Below are 26,804 nucleotides of genomic sequence, written 5' to 3'. Positions count from 1 at the left end.
GGATTAATTCATTTAGGCCACATTCACACATTCAGTATTTAGTCATCAGTATTTGTAAGCCAAAATCAGGAGTGGAACAATTAGAGCAAAAGTATAATAGAAACACGCCACCACTTCTACATTTTTCACCCACTCATGGTTTTGGCTTACAAATACTGATGTAATATAATGACCAAATGCTGATCATGTTTCCTTAGGAGAATAGTTTGCCAAATGCAATGACTGTTCTGGCACCTCAAGGGTTCTGCTAATGTGACAAGGTACCCGCAAACCTTTCCAGGGCCATATTCTTCTGCACTCCAATATGGCACTCCTTCCCAGTATTTCTGAACAGTAGTTTATGACCACATTGTGGAAATTAAAAAATTTGGGGTAAATCAACATTTTATTAGAAAAAAAGGTAATTTTTCACTATCATGACCCACTGTTATATAATTCTGTGAATCTCCTGTATGTTCACAGGTTACTATACCCCTAGATGAATTCCTTGTGGTGAAAGGGTAAAGTGGTGAAGTTTCCAAAATGGGTTTACTTGTGGTTTCTGCTGTGTTGGCATTAATTGGGCTCTTCAAATGTGACATGTCATCCACAATATAATCAAGCCAAAATTACTCTCCAAAAGTCAAATGGCACTCCATCCCTTCCAAGCCCTGCCATATTCCCAAACAGTAATTTCTTACCAAATATGGGGTATCAGCGTACTGAGGAAAAAATTCACAACAAATTGTAGCTCATATTTTTTTCTTATTACCCTTGTTAAAATGAAAAATTTGGGGCTAAATCAACATTTTAGTGGAAAAAAAACCAAAAATTTCAGTTTTCGCATCTCATTATTATAAATGTTTGTGAAGCACATATCGGTTCAAAATTCTCATTACATGCCTAAATTCCTTAACGGGATGGGTTTCCAAAATGGGGTCATTTGTCAAGAGTTTCTGCTGTTTTGGCATGTCAGGGCTCTTCAAATACAACATGACGTTCACAATCTATTCAAGCCAAACTTATGCAAGCCCTGTCGTATGCCCAAACAGTAATTACTAACCATATATGTAATATCAGCATACTCAGGAGAAATTGCACAACAAATCATAAGGTCCATTTTTCTGTTACTCTTTTTAAGAAAAAAAAAAAAGATGAAACATGAACATTTTAAAGGAAAAAAACACATAATTTTTTGCATTCATTCCTATGAAGCACCTAAAGGGGTAACACACTTCCTGAAAGCAGCTTTGAATAATTTGAGGGGTGCAATTTTTAAAATGAGGTCTTTTTGAACTTTGAACCTCACAAAAGACACTTTAAAAGTGAAGTGGGCCCTTAAAAACTGGTTTTGTACATTTCATTAAAAATAATGAAAAATAGTTGCTAAACTTTTAACCCCTTTAAAGCCCATGACGTACTAATACGCGTCTGTGCCCTGGGCTTTAAGAGCCTGACCCGTATTAGTACGTCAAAGCGATCGCGCGCGCACACAGGCTGTGCGGGCGCGATCGCCGCTGGGTGTCAGCTGATTGTCACAGCTGACACCCGGTACTATGTGCAGGGAGCGGTCCCGTACTGCTCCCGGCACATTAACCCCCGCAATGCTGCGATCGAAGTCGATTGCAGCATTGCGGTGGCTAAGGGGAGGTGATAGGTATACTCACCTCCTCTTCCGGCCTCCAGCGCTGTCTGCCGCGGCTTCCCGGGTGTTGCCATCATGACCCGATGTCGTCATGACAACATCCGGGTCACCAGACAGCAGGAAGATTGTTTGGTCATGCGCAGTCAATCTTATCACTGTGCAGCGCTGACTGCCTGCATAGCACAGGGATGGTGCTCCATCTCTATGCTATGCAGGTGATCAGAATAAAAAAAGTGAAAGTCCCATAGTGGGACAAAGTAAAAAAGTAAAAAAACTCTCAGAAAGTGAAAAAATATATAAAAAAAAATTGTAAAAATATTAAAAAAAAAAGAAAAAAGAATAATCCACTAAAAATAAAAATATAATGTACCCATCAATAAATATTATTATGAAAAAAAACAAACAAACAATAAAAGTACACATATTTAGTATCGCCGCGTAACAACCTGACCTATAAAACTGTTCCACTAGTTAACCCCTTCAGTGAACACGGTAAAAAAAATAAATAAAAAAATGAAGCAAAAAACAATGCTTTATCATCATACCGCCAAACAAAAAATAGAATAACACGCGATCAAAAAGACGAATATAAATAAAAATAGGACCGTTGAAAACGTCATCTTGTCCCGCAAAAAACAAGCTGCCATAGAGCTCCATCATCCGAAAAATCAAAAAGTTATAGCTCTCAGAATAAAGCAATGCAAAAAAATAATTTTTTCTATAAAATAGCTTTTATTGTGTAAAAGCACCAAAACATAGAAAAACTATATAAATGTGGTACCGCTGTAAACGTACTGACCCGAAGAATAAAGCTACCTTATCAATTTTACCACACGCGGAGTAGAATAAAAAAATAAATAAAAAAAACAATTCCTGAATTGTTGTTTTTTTGTTTATTCTGCCTCCCAAAAATCGGAATAGAAAGCGATCAAAAAATGTCACGTGCCTGAAAATGACACCAATAAAAACGTCAACTCATCCTGCAAAAAACAAGCCATCACATGACTCTGTAGGCCAAAATATGGGAAAATTATAGCTCTCAAAATATGGCGAAGCAAAAACTAGATTTTACAAAATATGTGTCTTTTAGTGTGTGACAGCTGTCAATCATAAAAACCCGATATGATTCTGGTATCTCTGTAGTCGCACCGACCCGAAGAATAGGGTCGTCTAATCACTTATACCGCACTAGGAACGGCGTAAAAAATAAACGCTAGGGCTGGGGTTAGGGTTGTGCTAATGTTAGGGTTGGGGTTGTTTTTTGTTCAAAAGTTAAAAAAAAAAAAAAGATGACGATATGACAACTAGTGTTGAAAGCAAGTGCTCGCTGCTTGAGTTTGCATCGGGTGCTCGGGTATGCACTGAGTATCGCGGGTGCTCGAGTCTCCGCCCCATATGCTTCGCGGCCAAAAAAACCTCGCGGGGATTGCTTGCCATGCACGATCCCCGCATGTTTTTTTTGGGGTGTATAATAACCGTGAAACATGCGGGCGGGGACTTGAGCATTTCACTTGAGCACCCGTGATACATGGAGCATACCTGAGTACCCGATGCAAACTCAACTAGCGAGCACTTGCGCTCAAGAGTAATGACAACTTATTCAATATGATGACCTAATGTCATCAAATTCTGTGTCGTAACTCTGGGTTCAAAATGTTAACTATACCCCTTGAAAAAATCCTTGAGGGGTGTAGTTTCCAAAATGGGGTCACTTGTGGGGAGTTTCAACTATTTAGGCACATCAGTGGCTCTCCAAACACGACATGGCCTCCGCTCTCGATTCCAGACGATTTTGCGTTCAAAAAGTCACACAGTGATCCTTCCCTTCTGAACTCTGCCGTGCGCCCAAACACTGTATTTTCCCCACATATGGGGTATTGGCGTACTCAGGAGAAATTGCACAAAAGTTTTTGGGGTCCATTTTCTCCTCTTACCCTTGTGAAAATAAAAAAATTGGGGCTAAAACATCATTTTTGTGGAAAAAGTTTGATTTTTTTATTTTCACGGCTCCATGTTATAAACTTCTGTAAAGGACTTGGGGGTTCAAGGTGCTCACCACACATCTAGATAAGTTCCCTGGGGGGTCTAGTTTCCAAAATGGTGTCACTTGTTGGGGGTTTCCACTGTTTAGGCACATCAGGGGCACATCCGCTAATTATTCAAGCAAATTTTACAATCAAAAAGTCAAATGACGCTCCTTCCCTTCCGAACCCTGCCGCGCGCCCAAACAGTGGTTTTCCCCCACATATGGGGTATCTGCTTACTCAGGAGAAATTGCACAACAAACTTCATGGTGCAATTTCTCCTGTTACCCTTATGAAAATGTAAAAGTGGGGGCTGAAAAACATTTTTGTGGGAAAAATGTGAAAATTTTATTTATTAAGGCTCAATGTTATAAACTTCTGCGAAGCACCTGGGGGTTCAAGGTGCTCACCACACATCTAGATAAGTTCCCTGAGGAGTCTAGTTTCCAAAATGGTATCACTCGTGGGGGGTTTCCACTGTTTAGGCACATCAGGGGCTCCCCAAATGCAACATGGCGTCCGCTAATTATTCAAGCAAATTTTACAATCAAAAAGTCAAATGACGCTCCTTCCCTTCCGAACCCTGCCGTGCGCCCAAACAGTGGTTTTCCCCCACATATGGGGTATCTGCTTACTCAGGAGAAATTGCACAACAAATTTTGGGGTCCATTTTTTCCTGTTACCTCTGCGAAAATAAAAAAAATTGGGTCTAAAGTAACATTTTTGTGAAAAAAGTTAAATGTTAATTTTTTTCTTCCACATTCCAAAAATTCCTGTGAAGCACCTGAAGGGTTAATAAAGTTCTTGAATGTGGTTTTGAGCACCTTGAGGGGTGCAGTTTTTAGAATGGTGTCACTTTTGGGTATTTTCTGTCATAAAGACCCCTCAAAGTGACTTTAAATATGATGTGGTCCCTAAAAAAATGGTTTTGTAAATTTTGTTGGAATAATGAGAAATCGCTGGTCAACTTTTAACCCTTATAGCTCCCCAATAAAAAAAAATTTTGGTTCCAAAATTGTGCTGATGTAAAGTAGACATGTGGGAAATGTTATTTATTAACTATTTTGTGTGACATATCTCTCTGATTTAAGGGCATAAAAATTTAAATTTTGAAAATTGCAAAATTTTCTAAATTTTCGTCAAATTTCCATTTTTTTCACAATTAAACGCAAGTGATATCAAAGAAATTTTTCCACAATCATGAAGCAGAATATGTCACGAAAAAACATTCTCCGAATCAGGGGGATCCGTTGAAGTGTTCCAGAGTAATTACCTCATAAAGTGACAGTGGTCAGAATTGTAAAAATTGGCCTGGTCATTAACGTGCAAACCACCTTGAGTTGTAAAGGGGTTAAGCCTAGTAACATCCTAACAAAAGAAAAAATGCTTAAAAAAGATGCTGTAAAGTAGAAATATGGTAAATGTTGTTTATTAACTTACTTGTGTGATATAACTATCTGTACATAGGCATAAAAATTAAATGTTCAAAAAATGCAAATTGTGAAATTTCAGATATTTTCATAAATAAATGTAAACAATATAGACCTTTATTTACTACTATTATAAAGTACAATGTGTCACAAAAAAACTATCTCAGAATCCCTGAGATAAATGTAAACATTCCAAAGCTAGTACTACATAAAGTGACATGTCACTGTTACAGACCTGTCCCGGATCCATGCCTTGCTATCCTCTCCCAAGTCCGCTAGACTCTATTGGTTGTGCTCCATGTCGGGCTTTGCAGACGGCCTGGCATGATCCCATGTGAGCATCAGCCTGGGCCTATACAAGGCTCCCTGAGACACACCCTTGTGTCTTGCTATTGCATTAAGACTTCTGTTTGCTGGTCCCTGGCTTGCTACACACCACTGCCTGTCTGCAGTTTTCTAACATCCTCTCCCTGCCTGCAGTTTTCTAACATCCTCTGCCTACTTGCTTGAGGTTTCCTGACATCCTCCACCTGCCTGCGGTTTCTTGATGTCCTCCGCCTACCAGCCTGCAGTTTCCTGACATCCTCCGCTACCTGCCTGCGGTTTTCTGATGTCATCTGCCTGCTTGCAGTTTCATGACATCTTCTGCATGCCTGCCTTTCCTGCACTTCGCCTGCTTGCAATTCCTGACATCCTCCGCCTACCTGCTGTTTCCTGAACTCTGCCCGCCTGCTTGCGGTTTACTGACATCTTCCGCCTGCATGCGATCTCCCACACTCCGCCTACCTGCCTAAGGTTTTCTGCCCATTGAATGTCCATGTCCTGTGTGCCCTGACTACCTGCTATGCTGACGCCCATGCTGCGTGTGCCCAGCCGGACCTTGGGCTTGGAGGCTTCACCTCGCCTGGTGAGTCTAAGAGTCACATTTTAAAAATTTGGCATTGTCAGGAATACAAAAACAGGCTTCAGCAGCAAGTGGTTAAAAAATGCACTCCAAATATACTTGCTGACGAAGAAATTAGTTTTTCCTTGTGTTGATTAGATTTGTTAAAATCTCAACCACTTTGCTGCTTCTATAATGCTCTTCGAGTTTTCCACCTGCAAATCTGGATGGAAAATCTTCAACATGTGTGAACATACCATAAACTGCTGATTAGGCTAAATAAGCCTTTAAAGGGAACCTGTCATGTAAAAAAAACGCTCTAATGCTGAGCTAGCTGTCAGTCAGTGTCGGGACGTGGTTTCACTTGCTGCTCACTATGTACAGAACAGTGACAGAAGTCGTGCCTGCCCAATCCTATGACTGAAAGCCTGAGCCTGAGGAATAAATTTAATTTCCTCCCGGCAGCAAGGCTCTCAGTGTGGGAACCGGGCAGGTTCAGAACAATATGAAGCTGCAGATGCAACCCCATATGTGCAGGTTAATAGCGTTTTTTACATGACAAGTTCTCTTTAAAGTAATGCTGCATATAGAAGCCATGTGTTTTTTTCCAAATACATTAGAACTTCCCGACGTGTGCTATAATTATGCAGGACCATATTTAGTTTTTATGCTGTCCTAGGCACTTTATGTTGTCACGTCCCTTACTGGTAAGTCAGACTAAAAGTGCCCGTTACTCTTAGAAAGTAGCTAAGGCCTACCCATACAGTACATACTAGACTAATATCAGCAAGTCCCACCAATATTGATGCGTTCGGCCGACAGTCTAATGTGTATGGTGGACGGTGGTAGAATGGTTGTTGGTGGAGATAATTATCAAGTATGTCAGATTGTGAACTACCAGTCCTTCTGTTCTCTCAGAGATAAGCTGAAACCAGAGATATCTTTCAGCAGCTCTCTCATATAGATCACAGGAGAGCTCAGCAAAGTGAGCTCTTCTATGCATAAAAGAGATGATTGAGATAGCTTTTGCCGAAGGATAGCGCAGCTACCTAAAGTGTATGGGGAGCTTTAGTCACACACTTGTTTAGCTGACATGTATGCCCTTGTACAGACCGCTGTATTTTCAGTCTTTGTGTTGTCCATGTGTGCAACAGACATTACAATGACCTTTATGATGATCTATTGTCAAGTCATTAAAATGTAAATTTTCACACAATGCATTTCAGCTACAAGAGCCTTCGTCAGGTGCATATGATATATGCACCTGACGAAGGCTCTTGTAGGAGAAACGCGTTGTATGAAAATCGAAATTTTAATGTAATACAGTGATCATTCCTATGGTTGCGGAATTTTAATAAATTATTTTAAACTCTGCGTCGATCTTTTGGTAGGGACAACAACAGACCAACCAAACTTCCTACCACACTGGGGACTTCACTTTCCGACGGGAGCTCCTCCGAGTAAATTTCTTGCATACATCATGGAAGATTGCAATCTTCGTGATACATATCTCCCCTCACATACATTGCCAGTGACTTTGTCATATATCCCTCCCCTGAATAGGGCATCTGCATTACCATTTAGTTTCCCACTCCTGTGCTCCACATGAAAACTTAAAGTCCTGAAGCGCTAGAAACCACCTAATCACCAGGGAATTCTTTGCCTTCCTTTCCCTCATCCATCTCAGGGGCGCATGATCTGATACTAGCCTGAACTCCCTGCCTAACAAGTGGTACCTCAGCGTGTTGATGGCCAAGCACTCTTTCTCTATGATGGCATAGTTCTTTTCACAGGAGAAAAGTTTCCTCCTTGGGTATAGGACTGGTTGTCCGTCCCCATTTATTTCCTGGGATAAAACAGCTCCCAAGCTGACCTGGGAGGCATCCGTGTGGACCATGAACTCCTTAGTGAAGTCAGGTGCAACCAAGACAGACTGTTTGCATAGGGCGAGCTTCAACTCCTGGAATACCATCTCCGCTTCAGAGGAACACTTGGCCATCGATGTATTCGTACCCTTAAGAAGATCAGTCAGGGGGGCGGCTCTCATAGTGAAATTTGGGATAAATCAATGATCGTATCACAAAATTCCCAGAAAGGCCATAAATTGTTTCTTGGAGACCGTTTGCGGCCAATTCTGGATCGCCTGTACTTTATTTACTTGCAGCTTGATTTCGCCCCTCCCGACGATATAGCCCAAGTATTTTGCCTCTTCTTTCCCCACGGCACACCTCTTAGGGTGTATGGTAAACCCTGCCTTCTTTAATGCATCCAGCATGGCCTGGAGCTTCTGTATATGATGTCCCCAAACTGGGCTAAAGATCAAAATTTCGTCCAAGTAAGCTGCAGTATACTTTATGTGAGGAGCTAGGATCCGGTCCAGGGCCCTAAAGAAGGTAGCTGGGGCTCCTTGCAGTCTGAACGGCATCCTAGTATACTGGAAGCAACCGTCAAGTGTCGAGAAGGCTGCCTTCTCCTTGGCACTTTGGGACAGGAGGATTAGGTCCAGGGTGGTGACGTATCTGGCAGACCCTAGCTCTCAATAAGTTCATCAACGCGGGGCATCAGACATGCGTCAAATTTGGACTTCTCATTTCGCTTCCTGTAATCATTACAAAAGCACCATTTCCCATCAGCCTTTGGCACCAGGACAATGGGGCTGGACCAGCCACTCTTTCTTTAATTTTTTGACGCTCATGTACAACATTTTCCTCACCTCCTTAGAGATCACCTCACGGCGGGCTTCGGGAATCCTATACAGCTTTTGGTTCACGTGTACAAGTGATTCCGTCAGGATTTCATGCTCAACAACCTACGTACAGCCTGGCAACTCCAAAAACAGGTCCTGGTTTCTCTGAAGCAGTTCTCGGCAGTGTTGCTTCTGGACCAGTGACAGTGTCTCTGCCACTATGACATCCTTGACTTTGGCTTCAGGACTGGCTCCCATGCACATAGCTTCCACGGGTTCCCTGTTTCACCACGGTTTAAGCGGGTTGATGTGGTACAGTTTTCTTGTCCTGGTTAGTGGACCTTGTAGGTGACATCACTCAGCTTTTCCACCACCTCGTATGGCCCCTGCCATCTGACCAGTAATTTACTTTCAACTGTGGGGACCAACACCATTATCCTTTCTCCAGGGCTAAACTGTCTCAGCCTCGCTGACCAATTGTAGACCTTTGCCTGGGCCTCTTGTTCTTGAAGGAAGCTCTCCTTCACAATCGGCATCCCCCTCATGAACCAGTCCTGCATCTGGGCCACATGCTCGATGATGCTCCGGTAGGTTGTAACCTCTGCTTCCCAGGTCTCCTTCACAAGATCCAGATTTCAAGGTCTTAGTTAACCTCTTTACCAGGCTGTTCATCTGTGGATGGTACACCGACGTCCTGAGTTGCGTAATCTGGAAAGCCGTACACAACTCCCTCATCACTTCGGACATAAAAGGAGTTCCTTGGTCCGACAGGATCTCCTTTGGCAGGCCTGTCCAGGAGAATATACGGACTAGCTCTCGGGCTATACTTCTGGTGAAGGAGTTTCTCAGTGGTATCGCCTCTGGGTACCGTGTTGCATAGTCCATCACCACCAGGATGTATTGGTGCCCCCTGGCAGACTTAACTAGGGGCCCAACAAGGTCCATAGCAAGCAATCTGGTCAAACGGGACCTCTATAATGGGCACCAGCACTAGAGGACTGCGGAAGTGGCATACGGGGGCAGTTAGCTGACATGTAGGGTAGGACTGGCAGAAATGAACAATCTCTCGGTGACATCCAGGCCAGTAGAACTTCTGAAGGACCCGCTCTTGAGTTTTGTCTACTCCCAGATGCCCACATAAGACATGAGAATGGACCAGATCTAGTACTCTATGCCTATTGGGACCCAGTACTAACAACTGCTCTTCACTGCCCCTCTCAGTCTAGTGACCCGATATAGCAGCTCCTCATTTAAAGCAAAATGTGAAAACCTGGTGTCGGCCTCCGGCTCTTGAGCGACCCCATTTATTACAGTTAAATTGTCAAATCCCTCGTTTGAAGTCAGATCCCTCATTTGAGCAGTCCCAAAATTCTCCCCAGAAACTCCCAACTCCGGAATCTCTGCCCCATTGGTCACCGTCTCGCCCTCGTCACCAGCAAGGACACACAGGGGGAACTCATTCGCCTCTGACTGCGATGGGGATTCATCATGGTTGATCCAGCTCCTGTCTGGGTCACTTAGCACCCCCGCCTTCTGCCATAAGTTCCAGAACAAGCTTAAGTGCCGCCCTATTATCATCGGGTATAGAAGGTCTTTAACCACTCCAACCTCAAGGAACTCAGTGCCACAGTTTGTTTTTATAGTCACTCCGTCAACGAGGTAGTCCTTGGCGTCCCCGTGAATACAGCGGACGCCCAGGATTTTTCCGGAGACCAACTGGTGGGGGAATGTAGCCCTTTCCAGGGTCACCAAACTCCCCAAGTCCAAGAGTCCCGACACCAGTATCCTATTTATTGTCACGGGACATGCTTGTAGCCCCTCACCAGGCTGATAGTCCACACTGCAGGCTGAATAGGCATAATACAAACAGCGCTTCACCATGCTGCAGTCCATCTGTTCGGCGTACATAGAACAACGGACAGCTATGTGCTCAGGACTGTGACATCTCCAACAAATAAAGTCCAACCAGTCGGCGACCCCTTGGGACCTCGGACTTCCCCCAGTTGTGGCTCTATTACCATTCTTTTGAGAATCGGGCTCCTTCTGGGTACACCTGTACAGGGATGCACCAAAGCCCAGCTTCCTTAGGGACTTCTCGACCACCTGGTACCTTTCCAGTAGGCCAACCAGGTCATCAGCATTATGGGGGTCTTCCTGGGCAACCCAGGTCTGCACCAGCTTAGGAAGGGAGTGGATGAATCTGTCCATAACAACTCGCTCGACCATCTGAGCTGGGATGGAGGACTCCGGCTGCAACCACTTCTGTACCAGATATAGTAGGCCAAACTTTTGGAAGCGAGGGGGTTTGTCACAGCAATACACCCATGATCCCATTTGATAGATCATGTGATAGGTCATGTAACAACAGGTGCTCTGGTGCACATATGTAGATGGAAAATGACAGAGATAGAGAGATAGTGACGCGCAAATTTTTCCCTTATGTACAGCACTATACATAATAAAGCAGGGGTGAGAGATTAATTTTCCCAAACGGCCGCATGAGAAGCAGTGTCTGTTGTGGTGGCTGAACGAATAGGCTGAAATTAATTTTGCTCAATATTAATAATAATTATTTTTTATATTAATTGTATGACTTAATATTGAGCAAAATTAATTATGCTGACACCCCCCTATATACAGTATGAGCCCCAAAGCGATGAGACCAAAGCGATCAACCTATGGGGCCCTTATTCTTCTAAACCATAACAAAAAAAGACCATAAAAAATTATTTCATTAATTAGTTAATTTAAAACCCCAATACATAAAGACATAAATGCACACATTTGCACAGAAAAACAGTGATTTTTAAAAAAGAGCAGAAATGAGGAGAGATTGGGACTAGTTTTGCCCTTCACAATTCCCTTCCTGACAGCGGAGGTTGGCACCCTAGGTTCGGTATGGCGCCCCGCTCCTCGTCGACCGCCCCTATGTAGCCCGACCACTACTGTACTTGGCCAGGCATCCTCTATAGGTGAGCAGATAATATGTAATGAACATATATATATATATATATATATATATATATATATACACTGCTCAAAAAAATAAAGGGAACACTCAAATAACACATCCTAGATCTGAATGAATGAAATATTCTCATTGAATACTTTGTTCTGTGCTGACAACAAAATCACACAAAAATAATCAATGGAAATCAAATTTATTAACCAATGGAGGCCTGGATTTGGTGTCACCCCCAAAATTAAAGTGGAAAACACACTACAGGTTGATCCAACTTTGATGTAATGTCCTTAAAACAAGTCAAAATGAGGCTCAGTATTGTGTGTGGCCTCCACGTGCCTGTATGACCTCCCTACAATGCCTGGGCATGCTCCTGATGAGGTTGCGGATGGTCTCCTGTGTGATCTCCTCCCAGACCTGGACTAAAGCATCCGCCAACTCCTGGACAGTCTGTGGTGCAACGTGACGTTGGTGGATGGAGCGAGACATGATGTCCCAGATGTGCTCAATCGGATTCAGGTCTGGGAAATGGGAGGGCCAGTCCATAGCTTCAATGCCTTCATCTTGCAGGAACTGCTGACACACTCCAGCCACATGAATTGAAAACCATTTCTGGTGACTACCTCTTGAAGCTCATCAAGAGAATGCCAAGAGTGTGCAAAGCAGTCATCAAAGCAAAAGGTGGCTACTTTGAAGAACCTAGAATATAGGACATATTTTCAGTTGTTTCACACTTTTTTGTTAAGTATATAATTCCACATGTGTTAATTCATAGTTTTGATGCCTTCAGTGTGAATGTACAATTTTCATAGTCATGAAAATACAGAAAAATCTTTAAATGAGAAGGTGTGTCCAAACTTTTGGTCTGTACTGTATATAAGTATATGGATTTTTTTATTTTATTCTTATTTTTACAGATGGACAATGCAGGAGCACACACTACTACTCTCATCATTGTCCCTGCTGGTGCTGATCGCAGCACAGGCTGGGAACCTTGATGAGGGCAGTGTTCAGCACCCTGCACTTGGGAACAGCGCGAACTGTACACTGATTCCCAAGCACACGGATGTCATCAGTGTGCGGTACATGTTTACATGGACTCACTGACTTGAATGGGTCCATGAGATACGTGCTGCCGGCCAAAAACGGACATGTCAGCGTGTGGATCACACGATCCGTGGAAACACACTGACATGTGCGCAGACCCATTCATGTGAATGGGTTCATGTGTGTCAGTGTCTATGGTACGTGTGGAAACTGTCACCGCACATACCAGACACACTGACGTCTGAAAGAAGCCTAAAATGGGGTTGTTTGAGTAGTGGAAAACCCCTTTAAGGCGTTAACAGCAGCTGGCGGAGCTCAGTTCCACCCACGACTGTGGGAGACAGACCCTGGTTGTAACTGCGCCCCGGCACTGACAGCTGCTCAGCATTAGGGCTCTTTCACATGTCCGGATATTACAGGTAATGGAAAAAACAGTACTGGAGATATCCGAGTCAGTGTGTACCTGTGTGGAATACATGTGGCAACCGTGTGCTGCCCGTGTGCGGCATCAGGATCACACGTACCGATGCCTGGGAATTAGCGGTACAGTTAGTGCTGTTCCCAAGCACGGGGCGCTGGACGCATCAGTCATTATTGTCCCCAGCTTGCACTGCAATTAGCACCAGTAGAGGACAATGTTGAGAGTTGTATTGTGCTGCCGCTGTGTCCAGCAAGTGTTAAAATAAGAATAAAATAAAAAAATCCTTATACTCACCTGTCCCACGCTGTAATCCATCTGACCGTCAGGCGACCGTATATGCTGAGCAGAGCAGAATGACTCGCTACAGCAAGCGGATCCCTGACCTGCGCTGTCACTCAGTGAGCTCAGGGCAGTTCAAGGTCCAATTCGCTGCAGCGAGTCATTCTGCTTTGCTCATTGGTGTGTGCGGTCGCCTGTCGGTCGGATGGATTACAGCGTTGGAAACTGGATTTTTCCAACTACAGATAGGTGAGTATAAGGATTTAAATTTTATTCTTACTTTTTACACTTGCTGGACACAGCGGGGGCTAGATACAACTGTCAATATTATCCCCTGCTTGTGCTGATCGCAGCGCCGGCAGGGAAACATGAGGAGGGCAGCGTTCAGCACCCGGCGCTTGGGAACAGCGCTAACTTTATACTGATTCCCAAGCACCGGTACATGTCACACGGATGACACATGGATGTCATCAGTGTGGGACGTTTTGCGGCCAATGCGGTGTGCAAAGAACAAACATGTCAGCGTGTTTTACACACAGTCTGTGGAAACACACTGACATGTGCACAGACCCATTCATTTGAATGGGTCTACGTGTGTCAGTATCTCCAGTACGTGTGGAATCTGTTCCCACACATGCTGGAGACACTGACGTGTGAAAGAGGCCTTAAAGCCGGTTTTCAGTCAGTGCAGGGGCACAGTTACAGTGTACATGTATAGTAATAATGGCCCATGAGTCCCCAGCATCACTTATGTAATCGGCCGGTTATGTGACCACATTTGCTATTTGCATGTGTTGACTACACTCTTTCTGCTTTTCTCAATTCTCTTCTATTGAGAGAAATCAAACTTATCTAGTTGACACATGCAAATAGCAAACATGTGATCACATAAGTGACGCTGGTGACTCATGACAGCAGTTGCATCGCACCCTGTCATGATTTACCAGTCTGCAGTCACATAGAGTGACTGCAGACTTTTATCCCAAGCCCACAACCCCTCTAATAACTTTATACAAATAATAAGCTGCTCATTATGAAACAAATTAGAGAAATTGTCTGGTCTTCAGCTACAAGTCTGCAGTGACTATATGACTGCAGACTTGTGAATCCTCACATTGAATGCACAGCACACTGTCAGGACTCTCCAGTGCAGGGAGTGGGTTGTCATGTGACCTCAAGTATGTGATTTGCATACACTTGGCCACATTCCACCTACACTGTTTCCGGTCTCACTCAATACACTTGTATTGAATGAGGCAGCGCAGTTGGAATGTGGCCAAGTGCATGTAAATCGCATACTCGCCGATATGGGCAATGGTGAATCCTCACAGTGTGCGTAATGTAAGGAGTCACATGTCTGTAGCCACAAAGAGGCAGACTTGTAGATTTAGACTGGACAACCCCTTTAGACAGAGTGCAGCTCATGCCATGGTTGTTACGTACACGCCCGGACTGACTGGCGTGAGCGTGGTTAGTGATCCCACTAGACCATTAACCGAGGAGTGCCTGGAGGGGCGTGACTAAGTATCAACTTGGTCCGACCAAGGTCGCACAGCGGCTCAATCGACTCTGTGAACCAGGGAGGAACCGAGCTGAGGGACCAGGTGCTACTCCAGGTCAGACTTGGTCACAGCTGTTGACCCACACTGGGGAATGCAGGAACAGGCAGGTTAGGCTGGCATACTGACAAGTAGGTACTGGCAGGCACGGCTGGTATGCAGACAGGTGGGTACTGGCAGGCACGGCTGGTATGCAGACAGGTGGATACTAGCAGGCACGGCTGGTATACAGACAGGTGAGTACTGGCAGGTAGGAACGCAGGCAGGATAGGGACCAGTACAGATGGGATACAGGAACAAAGCCGCAAGTGCGGCAGACAAGCAGAACAGAGCAAAACCCGCAGGTGCGGTAGACGAGCAGAGCAGAGCAAAACCCGCAGGTGCGGTAGACGAGCAGAGCAGAGCAAAACCCGCAGGTGCGGTAGACGAGCAGAGCAGAGCAAAACCCGCAGGTGCGGTAGACGAGCAGAGCAGAGCAAAACCCGCAGGTGCGGTAGACAAGCAGAGCAGAGCAAAACCCGCAGGTGCGGTAGACGAGCAGAGCAAAACCCGCAGGTGCGGTAGACGAGCAGAGCAGAGCAAAACAAGCAGGTGCGGTAGACGAGCAGAGCAGAGCAAAACCCGCAGGTGCGGTAGACGAGCAGAGCAGAGCAAAACAAGCAGGTGCGGTAGACGAGCAGAGCAAAACCCGCAGGTGCGGTAGACGAGCAGAGCAGAGCAAAACCCGCAGGTGCGGTAGACGAGCAGAGCAGAGCAAAACCCGCAGGTGCGGTAGACGAGCAGAGCAGAGCAAAACCCGCAGGTGCGGTAGACGAGCAGAGCAGAGCAAAACCCGCAGGTGCGGTAGACGAGCAGAGCAGAGCAAAACCCGCAGGTGCGGTAGACGAGCAGAGCGGAGCAAAACCCGCAGGTGCGGTAGACGAGCAGAGCAGAGCAAAACCCGCAGGTGCGGTAGACGAGCAGAGCAAAACCCGCAGGTGCGGTAGGCGAGCAGAGCAGAGCAAAACCCGCAGGTGCGGTAGACGAGCAGAGCAGAGCAAAACCCGCAGGTGCGGTAGACGAGCAGAGCAGAGCAAAACCCGCAGGTGCGGTAGACGAGCAGAGCAGAGCAAAACCCGCAGGTGCGGTAGACGAGCAGAGCAGAGCAAAACCCGCAGGTGCGGTAGAGGAGCAGAGCAAAACCCGCAGGTGCGGTAGACGAGCAGAGCAGAGCAAAACCCGCAGGTGCGGTTGACGAGCAGAACAGAACAAAACCCGCAGGTGCGGTGGACGAGCAGAGCAGAGCAAAACCCGCAGGTGCGGTAGACGAGCAGAGCAGAGCAAAACCCGCAGGTGCGGTAGACGAGCAGAGCAGAGCAAAACCCGCAGGTGCGGTAGACGAGCAGAGCAGAGCAAAACCCGCAGGTGCGGTAGACGAGCAGAGCAGAGCAAAACCCGCAGGTGCGGTAAACGAGCAGAGCAGAGCAAAACCCGCAGGTGCGGTAGACGAGCAGAGCAAAACCCGCAGGTGCGGTAGACGAGCAGAGCAAAACCCGCAGGTGCGGTAGACGAGCAGAGCAGAGCAAAACCCGCAGGTGCGGTAGACGAGCAGAGCAGAGCAAAACCAGCAGGTGCGGTAGACGAGCAGAGCAGAGCAAAACCCACAGGTGCGGTAGACGAGCAGAGCAGAGCAAAACCCGCAGGTGCGGTAGACGTGCACAGCAGAGCAAAACCCGCAGGTGCGGTAGACGAGCAGAGCAGAGCAAAACCCGCAGGTGCGGTAGACGAGCAGAGCAGAGCAAAACCCGCAGGTGCGGTAGACGAGCAGAGCAGAGCAAAACCGGCAGGTGCGGTAGACGAGCAGAGCAGAGCAAAACCGGCAGGTGCGGTAGACGAGCAGAGCAAAACCGGCAGGTGCGGTAGACGTGCACAGCAGAGCAAAACCCGCAGGTGCGGTAGACGAGCAGAGCAGAGCAAAACCCGCAGGTGCGGTAGACGAGCAGAGCAGAGCAAAACCCGCAGGTGCGGTAGACGAGCAGAGCAGAGCAAAACCGGCAGGTGCGGTAGACGAGCAGAGCAGAGCAAAACCGGCAGGTGCGGTAGACGAGCAGAGCAAAACCGGCAGGTGCGGTAGACGAGCAGAGCAAAACCCGCAGGTGCGGTAGACGAGCAGAGCAGAGCAAAACCCACAGGTGCGGTAGACGAGCAGAGCAGAGCAAAACCCGCAGGTGCGGTAGACGAGCAGAGCAGAGCAAAACCCGCAGGTGAGGTAGACGAGTAGAGCAGAGCAAAACCAGCAGGTGCGGTAGACGAGCAGAGCAAAACCCGCAGGTGCGGTAGACGAGCAGAGCAGAGCAAAACCCGCAGGTGTGGTAGACGAGCAGAGCAGAGCAAAACCCGCAGGTGCGGTAGACGAGCAGAGCAGAGCAAAACCCGCAGGTGCGGTAGACGAGCAGAGCAGAGCAAAACCCGCAGGTGCGGTAGACGAGCAGAGCAAAACCCGCAGGTGCGGTAGACGAGCAGAGCAGAGCAAAACCCGCAGGTGCGGTAGACGAGCAGAGCAGAGCAAAACATGCAGGTGCGGTAGACGAGCAGAGCAGAGCAAAACCCGCAGGTGCGGTAGACGAGCAGAGCAGAGCAAAACCCGCAGGTGCGGTAGACGAGCAGAGCAGAGCAAAACATGCAGGTGCGGTAGACGAGCAGAGCAGAGCAAAACCCGCAGGTGCGGTAGACGAGCAGAGCAGAGCAAAACATGCAGGTGCGGTAGACGAGCAGAGCAGAGCAAAACCCGCAGGTGCGGTAGACGAGCAGAGCAGAGCAAAACCCGCAGGTGCGGTAGACGAGCAGAGCAGAGCAAAACCCGCAGGTGCGGTAGACGAGCAGAGCAGAGCAAAACCCGCAGGTGCGGTAGACGAGCAGAGCAGAGCAAAACCCGCAGGTGCGGTAAACGAGCAGAGCAGAGCAAAACCCGCAGGTGCGGTAGACGAGCAGAGCAGAGCAAAACCCGCAGGTGCGGTAGACGAGCAGAGCAAAACCCGCAGGTGCGGTAGACGAGCAGAGCAAAACCCGCAGGTGCGGTAGATGAGCTGAGCAAAAACCCGCAGGTGCGGTAGACGAGCAGAGCAGAGCAAAACCCGCAGGTGCGGTAGACGAGCAGAGCAAAACCCGCAGGTGCGGTAGACGAGCAGAGCAGAGCAAAACCCGCAGGTGCGGTAGACGAGCAGAGCAGAGCAAAACGAGCAGGTGCGGTAGACGAGCAGAGCAAAACCCACAGGTGCGGTAGACGAGCAGAGCAGAGCAAAACCCGCAGGTGCGGTAGACGTGCAGAGCAGAGCAAAACCCGCAGGTACGGTAGACGAGCAGAGCAAAACCCGCAGGTGCGGTAGACGAGCACAGCAGAGCAAAACCCGCAGGTGCGGTAGACGAGCAGAGCAGAGCAAAACCCGCAGGTGCGGTAGACGAGCAGAGCAGAGCAAAACCCACAGGTGCGGTAGACGATCAGAGCAGAGCAAAACCCGCAGGTGCGGTAGACGAGCAGAGCAGAGCAAAACCCGCAGGTGCGGTAGACGAGCAGAGCAAAACCGGCAGGTGCGGTAGACGAGCAGAGCAGAGCAAAACCGGCAGGTGCGGTAGACGAGCAGAGCAAAACCGGCAGGTGCGGTAGACGAGCAGAGCAAAACCCGCAGGTGCGGTAGACGAGCAGAGCAAAACCCGCAGGTGCGGTAGACGAGCAGAGCAGAGCAAAACCCGCAGGTGCGGTAGACGAGCAGAGCAGAGCAAAACCCGCAGGTGAGGTAGACGAGTAGAGCAGAGCAAAACCCGCAGGTGCGGTAGACGAGCAGAGCAAAACCCGCAGGTGCGGTAGACGAGCAGAGCAGAACAAAACCCGCAGGTGCGGTAGACGAGCAGAGCAGAGCAAAACCCGCAGGTGCGGTAGACGAGCAGAGCAGAGCAAAACCCGCAGGTGCGGTAAACGAGCAGAGCAGAGCAAAACCCGCAGGTGCGGTAGACGAGCAGAGCAAAACCCGCAGGTGCGGTAGACGAGCAGAGCAAAACCCGCAGGTGCGGTAGACGAACTGAGCAAAACACGCAGGTGCGGTAGACGAGCAGAGCAGAGCAAAACCCGCAGGTGCGGTAGACGAGCAGAGCAAAACCCGCAGGTGCGGTAGACGAGCAGAGCAGAGCAAAACCCGCAGGTGCGGTAGACGAGCAGAGCAGAGCAAAACCAGCAGGTGCGGTAGACGAGCAGAGCAGAGCAAAACCCGCAGGTGCGGTAGACGAGCAGAGCAAAACCCGCAGGTGCGGTAGACGAGCAGAGCAAAACCCGCAGGTGCGGTAGATGAGCTGAGCAAAACCCGCAGGTGCGGTAGACGAGCAGAGCAGAGCAAAACCCGCAGGTGCGGTAGACGAGCAGAGCAAAACCCGCAGGTGCGGTAGACGAGCAGAGCAGAGCAAAACCCGCAGGTGCGGTAGACGAGCAGAGCAGAGCAAAACGAGCAGGTGCGGTAGACGAGCAGAGCAAAACCCACAGGTGCGGTAGACGAGCAGAGCAGAGCAAAACCCGCAGGTGCGGTAGACGTGCAGAGCAGAGCAAAACCCGCAGGTGCGGTAGACGAGCAGAGCAAAACCCGCAGGTGCGGTAGACGAGCAGAGCAGAGCAAAACCCGCAGGTGCGGTAGACGAGCAGAGCAGAGCAAAACCCGCAGGTGCGGTAGACGAGCAGAGCAGAGCAAAACCCACAGGTGCGGTAGACGAGCAGAGCAGAGCAAAACCCGCAGGTGCGGTAGACGAGCAGAGCAGAGCAAAACCCGCAGGTGCGGTAGACGAGCAGAGCAAAACCGGCAGGTGCGGTAGACGAGCAGAGCAGAGCAAAACCGGCAGGTGCGGTAGACGAGCAGAGCAAAACCGGCAGGTGCGGTAGACGAGCAGAGCAAAACCCGCAGGTGCGGTAGACGAGCAGAGCAAAACCCGCAGGTGCGGTAGACGAGCAGAGCAGAGCAAAACCCGCAGGTGCGGTAGACGAGCAGAGCAGAGCAAAACCCGCAGGTGAGGTAGACGAGTAGAGCAGAGCAAAACCCGCAGGTGCGGTAGACGAGCAGAGCAAAACCCGCAGGTGCGGTAGACGAGCAGAGCAGAACAAAACCCGCAGGTGCGGTAGACGAGCAGAGCAGAGCAAAACCCGCAGGTGCGGTAGACGAGCAGAGCAGAGCAAAACCCGCAGGTGCGGTAAACGAGCAGAGCAGAGCAAAACCCGCAGGTGCGGTAGACGAGCAGAGCAAAACCCGCAGGTGCGGTAGACGAGCAGAGCAAAACCCGCAGGTGCGGTAGACGAGCTGAGCAAAACACGCAGGTGCGGTAGACGAGCAGAGCAGAGCAAAACCCGCAGGTGCGGTAGACGAGCAGAGCAAAACCCGCAGGTGCGGTAGACGAGCAGAGCAGAGCAAAACCCGCAGGTGCGGTAGACGAGCAGAGCAGAGCAAAACCAGCAGGTGCGGTAGACGAGCAGAGCAGAGCAAAACCCACAGGTGCGGTAGACGAGCAGAGCAAAACCCGCAGGTGCGGTAGACGTGCACAGCAGAGCAAAACCCGCAGGTGCGGTAGACGAGCAGAGCAGAGCAAAACCCGCAGGTGCGGTAGACGAGCAGAGCAGAGCAAAACCCGCAGGTGCGGTAGACGAGCAGAGCAGAGCAATACCGGCAGGTGCGGTAGACGAGCAGAGCAGAGCAAAACCGGCAGGTGCGGTAGACGAGCAGAGCAAAACCGGCAGGTGCGGTAGACGTGCACAGCAGAGCAAAACCCGCAGGTGCGGTAGACGAGCAGAGCAGAGCAAAACCCGCAGGTGCGGTAGACGAGCAGAGCAGAGCAAAACCCGCAGGTGCGGTAGACGAGCAGAGCAGAGCAAAACCGGCAGGTGCGGTAGACGAGCAGAGCAGAGCAAAACCGTCAGGTGCGGTAGACGAGCAGAGCAAAACCGGCAGGTGCGGTAGACGAGCAGAGCAAAACCCGCAGGTGCGGTAGACGAGCAGAGCAGAGCAAAACCCGCAGGTGCGGTAGACGAGCAGAGCAGAGCAAAACCCGCAGGTGCGGTAGACGAGCAGAGCAGAGCAAAACCCACAGGTGAGGTAGACGAGTAGAGCAGAGCAAAACCAGCAGGTGCGGTAGACGAGCAGAGCAAAACCCGCAGGTGCGGTAGACGAGCAGAGCAGAGCAAAACCCGCAGGTGCGGTAGACGAGCAGAGCAGAGCAAAACCCGCAGGTGCGGTAGACGAGCAGAGCAGAGCAAAACCCGCAGGTGCGGTAGACGAGCAGAGCAAAACCCGCAGGTGCGGTAGACGAGCAGATCAAAACCCGCAGGTGCGGTAGACGAGCAGAGCAGAGCAAAACCCGCAGGTGCGGTAGACGAGCAGAGCAGAGCAAAACATGCAGGTGCGGTAGACGAGCAGAGCAGAGCAAAACCCGCAGGTGCGGTAGACGAGCAGAGCAGAGCAAAACCCGCAGGTGCGGTAGACGAGCAGAGCAGAGCAAAACATGCAGGTGCGGTAGACGAGCAGAGCAGAGCAAAACCCGCAGGTGCGGTAGACGAGCAGAGCAGAGCAAAACATGCAGGTGCGGTAGACGAGCAGAGCAGAGCAAAACCCGCAGGTGCGGTAGACGAGCAGAGCAGAGCAAAACCCGCAGGTGCGGTAGACGAGCAGAGCAGAGCAAAACCCGCAGGTGCGGTAGACGAGCCGAGCAGAGCAAAACCCGCAGGTGCGGTAGACGAGCAGAGCAGAGCAAAACCCGCAGGTGCGGTAAACGAGCAGAGCAGAGCAAAACCCGCAGGTGCGGTAGACGAGCAGAGCAGAGCAAAACCCGCAGGTGCGGTAGACGAGCAGAGCAAAACCCGCAGGTGCGGTAGACGAGCAGAGCAAAACCCGCAGGTGCGGTAGACGAGCAGAGCAGAGCAAAACCCGCAGGTGCGGTAGACGAGCAGAGCAGAGCAAAACGAGCAGGTGCGGTAGACGAGCAGAGCAAAACCCACAGGTGCGGTAGACGAGCAGAGCAGAGCAAAACCCGCAGGTGCGGTAGACGTGCAGAGCAGAGCAAAACCCGCAGGTGCGGTAGACGAGCAGAGCAAAACCCGCAGGTGCGGTAGACGAGCACAGCAGAGCAAAACCCGCAGGTGCGGTAGACGAGCAGAGCAGAGCAAAACCCGCAGGTGCGGTAGACGAGCAGAGCAGAGCAAAACCCACAGGTGCGGTAGACGAGCAGAGCAGAGCAAAACCCGCAGGTGCGGTAGACGAGCAGAGCAGAGCAAAACCCGCAGGTGCGGTAGACGAGCAGAGCAAAACCGGCAGGTGCGGTAGACGAGCAGAGCAGAGCAAAACCGGCAGGTCCGGTAGACGAGCAGAGCAAAACCGGCAGGTGCGGTAGACGAGCAGAGCAAAACCCGCAGGTGCGGTAGACTAGCAGAGCAGAGCAAAACCCGCAGGTGCGGTAGACGAGCAGAGCAGAGCAAAACCCGCAGGTGCGGTAGACGAGCAGAGCAGAGCAAAACCCGCAGGTGAGGTAGACGAGTAGAGCAGAGCAAAACCCGCAGGTGCGGTAGACGAGCAGAGCAAAACCCGCAGGTGCGGTAGACGAGCAGAGCAGAGCAAAACCCGCAGGTGCGGTAGACGAGCAGAGCAGAGCAAAACCCGCAGGTGCGGTAGACGAGCAGAGCAGAGCAAAACCCGCAGGTGCGGTAGACGAGCAGAGCAGAGCAAAACCCGCAGGTGCGGTAGACGAGCAGAGCAAAACCCGCAGGTGCGGTAGACGAGCAGAGCAGAGCAAAACCCGCAGGTGCGGTAGACGAGCAGAGCAAAATCCGCAGGTGCGGTAGACGAGCAGAGCAGAGCAAAACATGCAGGTGCGGTAGACGAGCAGAGCAGAGCAAAACCCGCAGGTGCGGTAGACGAGCAGAGCAGAGCAAAACCCGCAGGTGCGGTAGACGAGCAGAGCAGAGCAAAACCCGCAGGTGCGATAGACGAGCAGAGCAGAGCAAAACCCGCAGGTGCGGTAGACGAGCAGAGCAGAGCAAAACCCGCAGGTGCGGTAGACGAGCAGAGCAGAGCAAAACCAGCAGGTGCGGTAGACGAGCAGAGCAGAGCAAAACCCGCAGGTGCGGTAGACGAGCAGAGCAGAGCAAAACCCGCAGGTGCGGTAGACGAGCAGAGCAAAACCGGCAGGTGCGGTAGACGAGCAGAGCAGAGCAAAACCCGCAGGTGCGGTAGACGAGCAGAGCAAAACCGGCAGGTGCGGTAGACGAGCAGAGCAAAACCCGCAGGTGCGGTAGACTAGCAGAGCAGAGCAAAACCCGCAGGTGCGGTAGACGAGCAGAGCTGAGCAAAACCCGCAGGTGCGGTAGACGAGCAGAGCAGAGCAAAACCCGAAGGTGAGGTAGACGAGTAGAGCAGAGCAAAACCCGCAGGTGCGGTAGACGAGCAGAGCAAAACCCGCAGGTGCGGTAGACGAGCAGAGCAGAGCAAAACCCGCAGGTGCGGTAGACGAGCAGAGCAGAGCAAAACCAGCAGGTGCGGTAGACGAGCAGAGCAGAGCAAAACCCGCAGGTGCGGTAGACGAGCAGAGCAGAGCAAAACCCGCAGGTGCGGTAGACGAGCAGAGCAAAACCCGCAGGTGCGGTAGACGAGCAGAGCAGAGCAAAACCCGCAGGTGCGGTAGACGAGCAGAGCAAAATCCGCAAGTGCGGTAGACGAGCAGAGCAGAGCAAAACATGCAGGTGCGGTAGACGAGCAGAGCAGAGCAAAACCCGCAGGTGCGGTAGACGAGCAGAGCAGAGCAAAACCCGCAGGTGCGGTAGACGAGCAGAGCAGAGCAAAACCCGCAGGTGCGATAGACGAGCAGAGCAGAGCAAAACCCGCAGGTGCGGTAGACGAGCAGAGCAGAGCAAAACCCGCAGGTGCGGTAGACGAGCAGAGCAGAGCAAAACCCGCAGGTGCGGTAGACGAGCAGAGCAGAGCAAAACCCGCAGGTGCGGTAGACGAGCAGAGCAAAACCCGCAGGTGCGGTAGACGAGCAGAGCAGAGCAAAACCGGCAGGTACGGTAGACGAGCAGAGCAGAGCAAAACCGGCAGGTGCGGTAGACGAGCAGAGCAGAGCAAAACCCGCAGGTGCGGTAGACGAGCAGAGCAAAACCCGCAGGTGCGGTAGACTAGCAGAGCAGAGCAAAACCTGCAGGTGCGGTAGGCGAGCAGAGCAGAGCAAAACCCGCAGGTGCGGTAGACGAGCAGAGCAGAGCAAAACCCGCAGGTGCGGTAGACGAGCAGAGCAGAGCAAAACCCGCAGGTGCGGTAGACGAGCAGAGCAAAACCCGCAGGTGCGGTAGACGAGCAGAGCAGAGTAAAACCCGCAGGTGCGGTAGACGAACAGAGGAAAACCGGCAGGTGCGGTAGACGAGCAGAGCAAAACCCGCAGGTGCGGTAGACGTGCAGAGCAAAACCCGCAGGTGCGGTAGACGAGCAGAGCAGAGCAAAACCCGCAGGTGAGGTAGACGAGTAGAGCAGAGCAAAACCCGCAGGTGCGGTAGACGAGCAGAGCAAAACCCGCAGGTGCGGTAGACGAGCAGAGCAGAGCAAAACCCGCAGGTGCGGTAGACGAGCAGAGCAGAGCAAAACCCGCAGGTGCGGTAGACGAGAAGAGCAGAGCAAAACCCGCAGGTGCGGTAAACGAGCAGAGCAGAGCAAAACCCGCAGGTGCGGTAGACGAGCAGAGCAAAACCCGCAGGTGCGGTAGACGAGCAGAGCAAAACCCGCAGGTGCGGTAGACGAGCTGAGCAAAACACGCAGGTGCAGTAGACGAGCAGAGCAGAGCAAAACCCGCAGGTGCGGTAGACGAGCAGAGCAAAACCCGCAGGTGCGGTAGACGAGCAGAGCAGAGCAAAACCCGCAGGTGCGGTAGACGAGCAGAGCAGAGCAAAACCAGCAGGTGCGGTAGACGAGCAGAGCAGAGCAAAACCCACAGGTGCGGTAGACGAGCAGAGCAGAGCAAAACCCGCAGGTGCGGTAGACGTGCACAGCAGAGCAAAACCCGCAGGTGCGGTAGACGAGCAGAGCAGAGCAAAACCCGCAGGTGCGGTAGACGAGCAGAGCAGAGCAAAACCAGCAGGTGCGGTAGACGAGCAGAGCAGAGCAAAACCGGCAGGTGCGGTAGACGAGCAGAGCAGAGCAAAACCGGCAGGTGCGGTAGACGAGCAGAGGAAAACCGGCAGGTGCGGTAGACGAGCAGAGCAAAACCCGCAGGTGCGGTAGACGAGCAGAGCAGAGCAAAACCCGCAGGTGCGGTAGACGAGCAGAGCAGAGCAAAACCCGCAGGTGCGGTAGACGAGCAGAGCAGAGCAAAACCCGCAGGTGAGGTAGACGAGTAGAGCAGAGTAAAACCAGCAGGTGCGGTAGACGAGCAGAGCAAAACCCGCAGGTGCGGTAGACGAGCAGAGCAGAGCAAAACCCGCAGGTGCGGTAGACGAGCAGAGCAGAGCAAAACCCGCAGGTGCGGCAGACGAGCAGAGCAGAGCAAAACCCGCAGGTGCGGTAGACGAGCAGAGCAGAGCAAAACCCGCAGGTGCGGTAGACGAGCAGAGCAAAACCCGCAGGTGCGGTAGACGAGCAGAGCAGAGCAAAACCCGCAGGTGCGGTAGACGAGCAGAGCAGAGCAAAACATGCAGGTGCGGTAGACGAGCAGAGCAGAGCAAAACCCGCAGGTGCGGTAGACGAGCAGAGCAGAGCAAAACCCGCAGGTGCGGTAGACGAGCAGAGCAGAGCAAAACATGCAGGTGCGGTAGACGAGCAGAGCAGAGCAAAACCCGCAGGTGCGGTAGACGAGCAGAGCAGAGCAAAACATGCAGGTGCGGTAGACGAGCAGAGCAGAGCAAAACCCGCAGGTGCGGTAGACGAGCAGAGCAGAGCAAAACCCGCAGGTGCGGTAGACGAGCAGAGCAGAGCAAAACCCGCAGGTGCGGTAGACGAGCAGAGCAGAGCAAAACCCGCAGGTGCGGTAGACGAGCAGAGCAGAGCAAAACCCGCAGGTGCGGTAGACGAGCAGAGCAGAGCAAAACCCGCAGGTGCGGTAAACGAGCAGAGCAGAGCAAAACCCGCAGGTGCGGTAGACGAGCAGAGCAGAGCAAAACCCGCAGGTGCGGTAGACGAGCAGAGCAAAACTCGCAGGTGCGGTAGACGAGCAGAGCAAAACCCGCAGGTGCGGTAGACGAGCTGAGCAAAACCCGCAGGTGCGGTAGACGAGCAGAGCAGAGCAAAACCCGCAGGTGCGGTAGACGAGCAGAGCAAAACCCGCAGGTGCGGTAGACGAGCAGAGCAGAGCAAAACCCGCAGGTGCGGTAGACGAGCAGAGCAGAGCAAAACGAGCAGGTGCGGTAGACGAGCAGAGCAGAGCAAAACCCACAGGTGCGGTAGACGAGCAGAGCAGAGCAAAACCCGCAGGTGCGGTAGACGTGCAGAGCAGAGCAAAACCCGCAGGTGCGGTAGACGAGCAGAGCAAAACCCGCAGGTGCGGTAGACGAGCACAGCAGAGCAAAACCCGCAGGTGCGGTAGACGAGCAGAGCAGAGCAAAACCCGCAGGTGCGGTAGACGAGCAGAGCAGAGCAAAACCCACAGGTGCGGTAGACGAGCAGAGCAGAGCAAAACCCGCAGGTGCGGTAGACGAGCAGAGCAGAGCAAAACCCGCAGGTGCGGTAGACGAGCAGAGCAAAACCGGCAGGTGCGGTAGACGAGCAGAGCAGAGGAAAACCGGCAGGTGCGGTAGACGAGCAGAGCAGAGCAAAACCGGCAGGTGCGGTAGACGAGCAGAGCAAAACCGGCAGGTGCGGTAGACGAGCAGAGCAAAACCCGCAGGTGCGGAAGACTAGCAGAGCAGAGCAA

At 51.1% G+C, this 26,804-nt stretch overlaps 1 protein-coding gene across 2 annotated transcripts in view; it reads left to right on the top strand.

The window, feature by feature from the left end:
- Positions 1-26,804, top strand: part of LOC141166933 (hepatic lectin-like) — a 99,016-nt gene that overhangs the window by 48,785 nt on the left and 23,427 nt on the right. The window lies entirely within an intron of this gene.

Source organism: Phyllobates terribilis, unplaced genomic scaffold, assembly GCF_046119375.1.
Source record: "Phyllobates terribilis strain yellow unplaced genomic scaffold, ASM4611937v1 Scaffold_11__3_contigs__length_659146591, whole genome shotgun sequence".
Classification (NCBI taxonomy): domain Eukaryota; kingdom Metazoa; phylum Chordata; class Amphibia; order Anura; family Dendrobatidae; genus Phyllobates; species Phyllobates terribilis.
The sequence above is the reverse complement of the archived record's forward strand: the minus strand, read 5'-3'. Positions and strand labels throughout refer to the sequence as shown.